The sequence below is a fragment of the Cherax quadricarinatus genome, chromosome 1, assembly GCF_038502225.1.
Source record: "Cherax quadricarinatus isolate ZL_2023a chromosome 1, ASM3850222v1, whole genome shotgun sequence".
Taxonomy (NCBI): domain Eukaryota; kingdom Metazoa; phylum Arthropoda; class Malacostraca; order Decapoda; family Parastacidae; genus Cherax; species Cherax quadricarinatus.
In genome coordinates, this window is record NC_091292.1 from 99408206 (window position 1) to 99419622 (window position 11417).

General features: G+C 49.6%; 1 protein-coding gene across 1 annotated transcript in view; it reads right to left on the reverse strand.

Annotated features, from left to right (window-relative positions):
• The window catches only part of LOC128689274 (histone-lysine N-methyltransferase PRDM16-like), an 18581-nt gene extending 7958 nt beyond the window's left edge, over positions 1 to 10623 (reverse strand). Inside the window, exon 1 of the mRNA XM_053777408.2 lies at positions 10107 to 10623. The gene's annotated coding sequence lies outside the window, so the exon portion shown is untranslated. The remainder of the gene's footprint in view (positions 1 to 10106) is intronic.
• Positions 10624 to 11417: the final 794 nt, after the last annotated feature.

The window sequence follows — 11417 nt, forward strand, 5'->3', positions numbered from 1 at the left end:
AGCAGGAGGTGAGTGTGTGGTGAGCAGGAGGTGAGTGTTTGGTGGGCAGGAGGTGAGTGTGTGGTGGGCAGGAGGTGAGTGAGTGGTGGGCAGGTGAGTGTGTGGTGAGCAGGAGGTGTGTGGTGAGCAGGAGGTGAGTGTGGTGAGCAGGACGTGAGTGTGTGGTGAGCAGGAGGTGTGTGGTGAGCAGGAGGTGAGTGTGTGGTGGGCAGGAGGTGAGTGTGTGGTGAGCAGAAGGTGGGTGTGTGGTGAGCAGGAGGTGAGTGTGTGGTGAGCAGGAGGTGAGTGTTTGGTGGGCAGGAGGTGAGTGTGTGGTGGGCAGGAGGTGAGTGAGTGGTGGGCAGGTGAGTGTGTGGTGAGCAGGAGGTGTGTGGTGAGCAGGAGGTGAGTGTGTGGTGAGCAGGAGGTGAGTGTGTGGTGAGCAGGAGGTGAGTGTGTGGCGGGCAGAAGGTGAGTGTGTGGTGAGCAGAAGGTGGGTGCGTGGTGAGCAGGAGGTGTGTGGTGAGCAGGAGGTGAGTGTGTGGTGAGCAGGAGGTGAGTGTGAGGTGGGCAGTCGGTGAGTGTGTGGTGGGCAGGAGGTGTGTGGTGAGCAGTAGGTGAGTGTGTGGTGAGCAGGAGGTGAGTGTGTGGTGAGCAGGAGGTGAGTGTGTGGTGGGCAGGAGGTGAGTGTGTGGTGAGCAGGAGGTGAGTGTGTGGTGAGCAGGAGATGGGTGTCTGGTGGGCAGGAGGTGGGTGTGTGGTGAGCAGGAGGTGTGTGGTGAGCAGGAGGTGAGTGTGTGGTGAGCAGGAGGTCAGTGTGTGGTGAGCAGGAGGTGAGTGTGTTGTGAGCAGGAGGTCAGTGTGTGGTGAGTAGGAGGTGAGTGTGTGGTGAGTAGGAGATGGGTGTCTGGTGGGCAGGAGGTGAGTGTGTGGTGAGCAGGAGGTGAGTGTGTGGTGAGCAGGAGATGGGTGTCTGGAGGGGAGGATGTGAGTGTGTGGTGAGTAGGACGTGTGTGTGTGATGAGTAGGAGATGGGTGTCTGGTGGGCAGGAGGTGAGTGTGTGGTGAGCAGGAGGTGAGTGTGTGGTAAGCAGGAGGTGAGTGTGTGGTGAGCAGGAGATGGGTGTCTGGAGGGGAGGATGTGAGTGTGTGGTGAGCAGGAGATGGGTGTCTGATGGGCAGGAGGTGAGTGTGTGGTGAGCAGGAGGTGAGTGTGTGGTGAGCAGGAGATGGGTGTCTGGTGGGCAGGAGGTGGATGTGTGGTGAGCAGGAGGTGGATGTGTGGTGAGCAGGAGGTGAGTGTGTGGTGAGCAGGGAGTGAGTGTGTGGAAAGCAGGAGATGGGTGTCTGGTGGGCAGGAGGTGGGTGTGTGGTGAGCAGGGAGTGAGTGTGTGGTGAGCAGGAGATGGGTGTCTGGTGGGCAGGAGGTGGGTGTGTGGTGAGCAGGAGGTGAGTGTGTGGTGAGCAGGAGGTGAGTGTGTGGTGAGCAGGGAGTGAGTGTGTGGTGAGCAGGAGATGGGTGTCTGGTGGGCAGGAGGTGGGTGTGTGGTGAGCAGGAGGTGAGTGTGTGGTGAGCAGGAGGTGAGTGTGTGGTGAGCAGGAGGTGAGTGTGTGGTGAGCAGGAGGTGAGTGTGTGGTGAGCAGGAGGTGAGTGTGTGGTGAGCATGATGTGAGTGTGTGGTGGGCAGGAGGTGAGTGTGTTGTGAGCAGGAGGTGAGTGTGTGGTGAGCAGGTGGTGAGTGTGTGGTGAGCAGGAGGTGAGTGTGTGGTGAGCAGGTGGTGAGTGTGTGGTGAGCAGGAGGTGAGTGTGTGGTGGGCAGGAGATGGGTGTCTGGTGGGCAGGAGGTGGGTGTCTGGTGGGCAGGAGATGGGTGTCTGGTGGGCAGGAGATGTGTGTCTGGTGGGCAGGAGGTGGGTGTCTGGTGGGCAGGAGATGGGTGTCTGGTGGGCAGGAGATGGGCGTCTGGTGGGCAGGAGATGGGCGTCTGGTGGGCAGGAGATGGGTGTCTGGTGGGCAGGAGATGGGTGTCTGGTGGGCAGGAGATGGGTGTCTGGTGGGCAGGAGATGGGTGTCTGGTGGGCAGGAGATGGGTGCCTGGTGGGCAGGAGGTGGGTGTCTGGTGGGCAGGAGATGGGTGTCTGGTGGGCAGGAGATGTGTGTCTGGTGGGCAGGAGGTGGGTGTCTGGTGGGCAGGAGATGGGTGTCTGGTGGGCAGGAGATGGGCGTCTGGTGGGCAGGAGATGGGCGTCTGGTGGGCAGGAGATGGGTGTCTGGTGGGCAGGAGGTGGGTGTCTGGTGGGCAGGAGGTGGGTGTCTGGTGGGCAGGAGGTGGGTGTCTGGTGGGCAGGAGATGGGTGCCTGGTGGGCAGGAGGTGGGTGTCTGGTGGGCAGGAGATGGGTGTCTGGTGGGCAGGAGATGGGTGTCTGGTGGGCAGGAGATGGGTGTCTGGTGGGCAGGAGATGGGTGTCTGGTGGGCAGGAGATGGGGGTCTGGTGGGCAGGAGATGGGTTTCTCGTTGGAAGGAGGTGGTGGGTGGGCACGAGATGGGTGTCTGGTGGGCAGGAGATGGGTGTCTGGTGGGCAGGAGATGGGTGTCTGGTGGGCAGGAGATGGGTGTCTGGTGGGCAGGAGATGGGTGTCTGGTGGGCAGGAGATGGGTGTCTGGTGGGCAGGAGATGGGTGTCTGGTGGGCAGGAGATGGGTGTCTGGTGGGCAGGAGGTGGGTGTCTGGTGGGCAGGAGATGTGTGTCTGGTGGGCAGGAGATGGGTGTCTGGTGGGCAGGAGATGGGTGTCTGGTGGGCAGGAGATGGGTGTCTGGTGGGCAGGAGGTGGGTGTCTGGTGGGCAGGAGATGGGTGTCTGGTGGGCAGGAGGTGGGTGTCTGGTGGGCAGGAGATGTGTGTCTGGTGGGCAGGAGATGGGTGTCTGGTGGGCAGGAGATGGGTGTCTGGTGGGCAGGAGGTGGGTGTCTGGTGGGCAGCAGATGGGTTAATTCTCCTTATAATTAAAGAATACTAATTATTGCTCCACAAAAAAAAAAAATCCCAGCCGGTTCCTAAAAAACTGTTTCATTTCGAGTATATTTCTGCCAAACATTTTTTATTGCTAATAAAACAAGATTATATCATTGTTGGTTAATAAAGACGAAGATGTGTTCTTCTCTAAGAAAATAAATAATAGTTTCTATATATATATTTATTTACTCTCCCTTATTAGAGAAGATAAATAAATGAGTTTATTTTATCAATTAAGACTTAGTTGGGCTCTTTCATATTTGTTGAGACTAATTAGTTTATTTTTCAATAAAGGTCGCAGCTCATACCTAATAAAGACTGAGATTTGTTCTTGCTTGTTAATAAAGACAGAGGTGTGTTCTTGCTTGTTAATAAAGACAGAGGTGTGTTCTTGCTTGTTAATAAAGACAGAGGTGTGTTCTTGCTTGTTAATAAAGACAGAGGTGTGTTCTTGCTTGTTAATAAAGACAGAGGTGTGTTCTTGCTTGTTAATAAAAGAGAAGTGTGTTCTTGCTTGTTAATAAAGACAGAGGTGTGTTCTTGCTTGTTAATAAAGACAGAGGTGTGTTCTTGCTTGTTAATAAAACAGAAGTGTGTTCTTGCTTGTTAATAAAGACAGAGGTGTGTTCTTGCTTGTTAATAAAGACAGAGGTGTGTTCTTGCTTGTTAATAGAGACAGAGGTGTGTTCTTGCTTGTTAATAAAGACAGAGGTGTGTTCTTGCTTGTTAAGAAAAGAGAAGTGTGTTCTTGCTTGTTAATAAAGACACAGGTGTGGTCATGCCTGTCAATAAAGACACAGGTGTGTTCTTGCCTGTCAATAAAGACAGATGGATGTTCTTGCCTGCCAATAAAGATATAGGTGTGTTCTTGCCTGTCAATAAAGACACAGGTGTGGTCATGCCTGTCAATAAAGACACAGGTGTGGTCATGCCTGTCAATAAAGACACAGGTGTGTTCTTGCCTGTCAATAAAGACAGATGGATGTTCTTGCCTGCCAATAAAGATATAGGTGTGTTCTTGCCTGTCAATAAAGACAGATGGATGTTCTTGCCTGCCAATAAAGATATAGGTGTGTTCTTGCCTGTCAATAAAGACAGATGGACGTTCTTGCCTGCCAATAAAGATATAGGTGTGTTCTTGCCTGTCAATAAAGACACAGGTGTGGTCATGCCTGTCAATAAAGAGAGAGGTGTGTTCTTGCTTGTGTTGCGCCAGTGGTCGTTCTGTCACTGGCTGCGGTAATCTCCTCTCAGTTTATATATAAAAAATAAATTCTCTTGGCGTGAAGCAATACAACAGTGTAGTTCTCCTGGCTGTTGTTGTATTTTTCAGAGGATGTGTTACATTGGTGTGCTTTATTGTGTTGTAATCGTGTTGTATTGCGTTTAGATAGTGGTGTGTTGTAATTGCGTTGTATTTGTGTTGGATTGTAGATGGTGTTGTAGTGTGTTTTTTTGTGTTGCATTGTGCTTTAATTGTGTTGTAATTGTGTTGTAGTGTGTTGCTTTGTGTTGCATTGTGCTTTATTGTGTTGTAATTGTGTTGTAGTGTGTTGCAACGTGTTGCAACGTGTTGCAACGTGTTGTAATTGTGTAGTATTGTGTTGTAATAATGTTTTATTGTAATTATTGAGATTGTGTTGCAGTGTGTTATTATTGTGCTGTATTTTGCTGGAATTGTGATGTTTTATGTTGTATATTTGTTGTATTCCACTACAATTGTTGTATTGTTTTACACTGCTGTTTTACGATTTTACTCAGTGTTGTATTGTATTTCTTGTTTAGTATTGTATGGTGTTGCGGTTTGTTATTTTGCGTCTGTTGTGTTGTATCGTGTTACCCTGTGTTGTGTGGCTTCATACTGTGTTGCACTGTTTTGTGTTCTTTTATGTTGTGTTGTCTTGTATTATGCTCAAGTATGTTGTATTTTATTGTATTGTGTTGCATTGTATTGCCATGTCAATTTATTATTTTCCAAGATGTACAGTATTAGGCTGTATTAAGTTGTTCAGTGATGATAGTGCAAAACTGTGTTGTACCATCACCAGATGAGAGAACTCATCACTGAAGGAAGTATCAGCTGGGAGAACTCATCACTGAAGGAAGCATCAGCTGGGAGAACTCATCACTGAAGGAAGTATCAGCTGGGAGAACTCATCACTGAAGGAAGTATCAGCTGGGAGAACTCATCACTGAAGGAAGCATCAGCTGGGAGAACTCATCACTGAAGGAAGTATCAGCTGGGAGAACTCATCACTGAAGGAAGCATCAGCTGGGAGAACTCATCACTGAAGGAAGTATCAGCTGGGAGAACTCATCACTGAAGGAAGCATCAGCTGGGAGAACTCATCACTGAAGGAAGCATCAGCTGGGAGAACTCATCACTGAAGGAAGCATCAGCTGGGAGAACTCATCACTGAAGGAAGCACCAGCTGGGAGAACTCATCACTGAAGGAAGCACCAGCTGGGAGAACTCATCACTGAAGGAAGCACCAGCTGGGAGAACTCATCACTGAAGTAAGCATCAGCTGGGAGAACTCATCACTGAAGGAAGCATCAGATGGGAGAACTCATCACCGAAGGAAGCACCAGCTGGGAGAACTCATCACTGAAGGAAGCACCAGCTGGGAGAACTCATCACTGAAGGAAGCACCAGCTGGGAGAACTCATCACTGAAGGAAGCACCAGCTGGGAGAACTCATCACTGAAGGAAGCGCCAGCTGGGAGAACTCACCATCGAAGGAAGCATCAGCTGGGAGAACTCATCACTGAAGGAATTATCAGCTGGGAGAACACATCACTGAAGGAAGCACCAGCTGGGAGAACTCATCACTGAAGGAAGCATCAGCTGGGAGAACTCACCATCGAAGGAAGCATCAGCTGGGAGAACTCATCACTGAAGGAAGCACCAACTGGGAGAGCTCATCACTGAAGGAAGCACCAGCTGGGAGAGCTCATCACTGAAGAAAACACCAGCTGGGAGAACTCATCACTGAAGGAAGCATCAGCTGGGAGAACTCATCACTGAAGGAAGCATCAGCTGGGAGAACTCATCACTGAAGGAAGCACCAACTGGGAGAACTCATCACTGAAGGCAGAAGTGAAGGAAGTGGTCTGCATTCATGAGAGACGCTGGAGGGCAGCCCAGACCAACAGCTGGGTGAAAGTTATCATCTTAAAGGGATGAGGAGGCCAGAGCAGGTGTGTGTGTGTGTGTGTGTGTGTGTGTGTGTGTGTGTGTGTGTGTGTGTGTGTGTGTGTGTGTGTGTGTGTGTGTGTGTGTGTGTTTGTGTGTGTGTGTGTGTGTTTGTGTGTTGTTTGTGTGTGTGTGTGTGTGTGTGTGTGTGTGTGTGTGTGTGTGTGTGTGTGTGTGTGTGTGTGTGCTCACCTAATTATGGTTTCAGGGGCCGATTCATAACTCCTTACCCCTCCTTACTGGTCGCTGTGTGTGTATGTATGATGGGCGTCCGCCATGGACGTTCAGATCCGACTCAATGCCTATGGACGCCTCTGGGACGCATACTCACCCAAGGGGAAGGGGTGAGGGGCTTTAGGGGGAAGGGGAAGTAAGTCTGAATCCCCACTCCTTCCCCCACGCATCCTAAGGCTACCCTCAAGTCTTACAACACGCCTCAGGAAGGCTGACTCACTCAGACTTTACCTCCCCCTAGCATTTCTGAACATCTTAACTACATACCCTCAATTAGCTAATTTCGTATAGGAGTTTAAGTAATTTTTCTTGGTATATTCAATAATACATATCCATATTGATCATCCAGGAAAGTAAGAGTCCATGGATGGGGATAGAGGTTGATGGTGGAGGTGGGGGAGGCTGCCGTAACACTCACTGGATCGGTATCTACCCAGCGTTGAAGTCTCCAGGGCTGCCTATGCTGACTTACGAGGGACTACGCTTCTAAACCTCTTCATCCTCTGCCGAACATCATTAACACTTCTTAAGCTTTTGCTGTACCTTCTAAACCTTTTGATACACCTTTTAAACCTCTTCAGAACTTCTCCAACACTACCTTAAGAGTTTGATACACCTTTTAAATTGCTTCTATACCGTCTAACCTTATCCAGCACCTTCCAAACCTAACACCTCAATGTCTACAACACTTTCTAAAATTCTGCAATATTTTCTAACTATATTTTACACCTACTAAACCTCTTCTATAAGTTCTAAATCTCTTTTCTTACTCAGTCTGGTGTTGGTGGTAGATGTGTGGTAGTGGTGGTGAATGGGTGTGGTGGTGGTAGTGGTGGTGGATGGGTGTGGTGGTGGTGGATGGGTGTGGTGGTGGTTGTGGTGGTGGATGGGTGGGGTGGTGGTTGTGGTGGTGGATGGGTGTGGTGGTGGTAGTGGTGGTGGATGGGTGTGGTGGTGGTAGTGGTGGTGGATGGGTGTGGTGGTGGTGGATGGGTGTAGTGGTAGTAGTGGTGGTGGTGGTGGATGGGTTTGGTGGTGGTGGATGGGTGTGGTGGTGGTAGTGGTGGTGGATGGGTGTGGTGGTGGTAGTGGTGGTGGATGGGTGTGGTGGTGGTGGATGGGTGTGGTGGTGGTGGTGGATGGGTGTGGTGGTAGTAGTTGTGGATGGGTGTGGTGGTGGTAGTGGTGGTGGTGGATATGTGTGGTGGTGGATGGGTGTGGTGGTGGTAGTGGTGGTGGTGGATATGTGTGGTGGTGGATGGGTGTGGTGGTGGTAGTGGTGGTGGTGGATGGGTGCGGTGGTAGTGGTGGTGGTGGTAGTGGGTGGTGGATGGGTGTGGTGGTAGTAGTGGTGGTGGTGGTGGTGGTTGTGGATGGGTGTGATGGTAGTAGTGCTGGTGGTGGATGTGTGGTGGTGGTAGTGGTGGTGGATGGGTGTGGTGGCGGTGGTAGTGGTGATGGATGGGTGTGGTGGTGGTAGTGGTGGTGAAGGTGGTGGATGGGTGTGGTGGTAGTAGTTGGGGTGGTGGTGGATGGGTGTGGTGGTGGAAGTGGTGGTGGTGGATGGGTGTGGTGGTAGTAGTGGTGGTGGTAGTTGTGGATGGGTGTGGTGGTGGTGGTGGATGAGTTTGGTGGTGGTGGATGGGTGTGGTGGTAGTAGCGGTGGTGGTGGTGGATGGGTGTGGTGGTGGTAGTGGTGGTGGTGGATGGGTGTGGTGGTAGTAGTGGTGGTGGTAGTTGTGGATGGGTGTGGTGGTGGTAGTGGTGGTGGTGGATATGTCTGGTGGTGGATGGGTGTGGTGGTAGTGGTGGTGGTGGTAGTGGGTGGTGGATGGGTGTGGTGGTAGTAGTGGTGGTGGTTGTGGATGGGTGTGATGGTAGTAGTGCTGGTGGTGGATGTGTGGTGGTGGTAGTGGTGGTGGATGGGTGTGGTGGTTGTAGTGGTGGTGGATGGGTGTGGTGGTGGTAGTGGTGGTGGATGGGTGTGGTGGTGGTAGTGGTGGTGGATGGGTGTGGTGGTGGTAGTGGTGGTGGATGGGTGTGGTGGTGGTAGTGGTGGTGGATGGGTGTGGTGAACGCATAGAGTGTGAAGGTCGTAGAGGAATGTACACGATAAAGCAGGTGCTTGAGAAGCCGCGGATGAAAGAGAGGGGAGAGAGAGAGAGAGAGAGAGAGAGAGAGAGAAAGGGGCTTCGGAATAAGATCTGTAGTGAAGGTTATTGATGCTAGTATGAACTGCGACGCGTGCCGACACGGCCCCCTGAAGCGACCCACAAGCAGGCAGGCAGAGAGAGAGAGAGAGAGAGAGAGAGAGAGAGAGAGAGAGAGAGAGAGAGAGAGAGAGAGAGAGAGAGAGAGAGAGGGAGAGAGAAGAATTGTGCTGATGAGAAATCAAACGCGGACTTAGAGTCATCCACAGACAGAGTGAAACCACGGAGCTTTAATTTCTAGCTGATGAAACCCAGGAATCTTCAGCCTCGAGTCAGGTGAAACCAGCTTCCTCCAGTCCCAGGTCCGGTGAGAAAAATGTTTCTTACCAGCATATATCCCAAAGTCAGTTTCTTGTTGCAAGGCGATCAATATAGTCGTGTGTGTGTGTGTGTGTGTGTGTGTGTGTGTGTGTGTGTGTGTGTGTGTGTGTGTGTGTGTGTGTGTGTGTGTGTGTGTGTGTGTGTGTGTGTGTGTGGTTTAAAAAGACCACTGTTATCAATGTTTTGGAATTTTGTTACAATAGCAGGCCAGTACTGATGACTTAATGCCTAAGTCCAATTTGACAGGTTTTTAACGCTTTTAAGACGAATTTAGAGTTTTAATGCCCACAATTCCTATATAGGTGGATTTTAATGCTTAAGTCCAGTATAAGGTTTTTAAATATCCGTAAGTCCAATCTAAAAGGGTTTTCTTTCTCATAACTTCAATATAAGTGTCTTTCAAATCTTATAAACCCAGTCTAAAATGTTTTTAATACTCATAAACCCAAAATAAAAAGTTTTTAGTCCCCATAAGACCATATTGCCAGGAAGACCAATTTTTTTTTTTTACGTTACGTTAGGCTTCCAATGGCCTTTAAATACCACAAATGAAATATATTTGTTTATCAAGAACAAATTAATGTAAATAAATTTTTCTCGTTTTAGGAATAACTTAATTAAAAATATAAGTTATTATGTTGGTAACTGCAGAAATAATTTTTAAAGTCTAGATCCCGAGTGAAAGAGGCAAGCTTAGAAACCAGGTCGGGAGTAATATTAAATGGTTTTAACAGATGGCATCGGATAAGAGAAAAAAATGGTCTCAACAAATGGCTTCTGACACGAAGCTTAAAAATGGGAGAAACAGAAGCAAAAAAGGAAAAAACTCACTAATAACTGGTTTTGAGAGAGAGGAGGATGCTTCTGGTGTGGAATTCGGATGTTACGATTGCTCTCTCGGGCGTAAAGAGTGAGAGGAGGATGTTTTCTACAGAAAACAGAAGAATAAATATGCGTTTTAGAGAGATACTAAGATACAGTGGTTTCTAAATCTGGACTAAATTGGGATCTGTATATTAAGAATGAAGATTTAAAAAAAAATGAAGATATGATAAGATGTTTAAAGAGAATGAATGAAAGGTTGGGAAAGCAACTGAGAAGATTGGATTGGAGAGAAATCATTAACTTAGAGAGTTGGGATGAGCCTTACCTCAAGTGAATTGGCTGGAGGTTCTCGCTGCCGTAGCGACGGCATTGGTGTAGGACTGGTCCTGCTGAGTGCCTCGTCTGGGCCGGAGTGGCAGACACATGGATAATCCTGGTGGCACAGGGGAAAATTAGGGACCCCAAACTGCCTGGTTCCTCTTCAGCACTCTTTTTTAATATGGCAGGGTGTTGTTCTTTTAGGCAGGCTAAGGCACTTCAAGCTCTTCGTAGTCCTGAGCGAGACGTAGGTCTCAAAGCACGGCTCTTCCACTTCCTTGCTCTGCGATGTTTCGCATCGCATGTCCTGGCACTGTTGCTGTTGGTGCCAAGGCCAGAGGGGCACTCTTGAGGTATAGGGTGCACATTTACTGTAGCACTACCTGGGCGTATGGAGGTCGTATGTGTTTTCCTGAGTAATCTTCAAAGTACCGTCTACTCCAGACTGTAAGGTTGATGAGAAAAATGTCTATTCTAGGCTGTAAGGTTGATGAGAAAGCCGTCTATTCCAGGCTGTGAGGTTGATGAGGAAGAGACGTCTATTCCAGGCTGTGAGGTTGATGAGAAAGCCGTCGACACTGGTGTGAGGCGACCTTAGTTAACTACAATTTAAGCACATATTTGTCCTCTCTGAACCGTCGAAGTAAACATTATACCCGCCACTAGGGAGGTAAACATACGATGGAAATCTTCCAGCAGGAAGACACTGCCAGCTTTATCTCACGATTCCTCACACGAACCACAAACACAACATCACTTGCAACTCCTCCTATGTACATAAAACAAATTCTTTGAAGTATAATATATCTTGCTTTGTTTCACACACAGTTGGAGTTATTTAGTTTTTTACGGGATAATGTAGATCACAGGAAGAGTAACCATGGTGCATCTGGGAAACTTTATCTGCCAGTAGTCACTGGAACGCCGAAATCTCTTGGAGTGATAGCCCGATGAACTCCTTGACGTTCCGAGGAAGAGTAGTGGTCCTTGCGGGCGTGGAGGAGTAAATATGGGCGTGAGGAGGTGGCGGGTGGGCGTGGTGAGGGCGGTGGGTGGTGGTTGTGGGGGGATAGGGGCGTTAGGTGGGGGGAGGGGAAGGCTGCAGGTAGGTAACAGTGGCCAGAGAGGTGGAGCTCCGCTGTGGACAGAGCCGCCAACCAGACTAACTCGTGCTGTGTTGATCTGTGGCCCGTCCGCCACACCCAGCCAGTCGCACACACACACGCACACACACACGCACACGGACACACATACACACACACACACACACACACATCGTGGCCCACCCTCGCCGTATGTGTAGCAGTTTTTATATTAT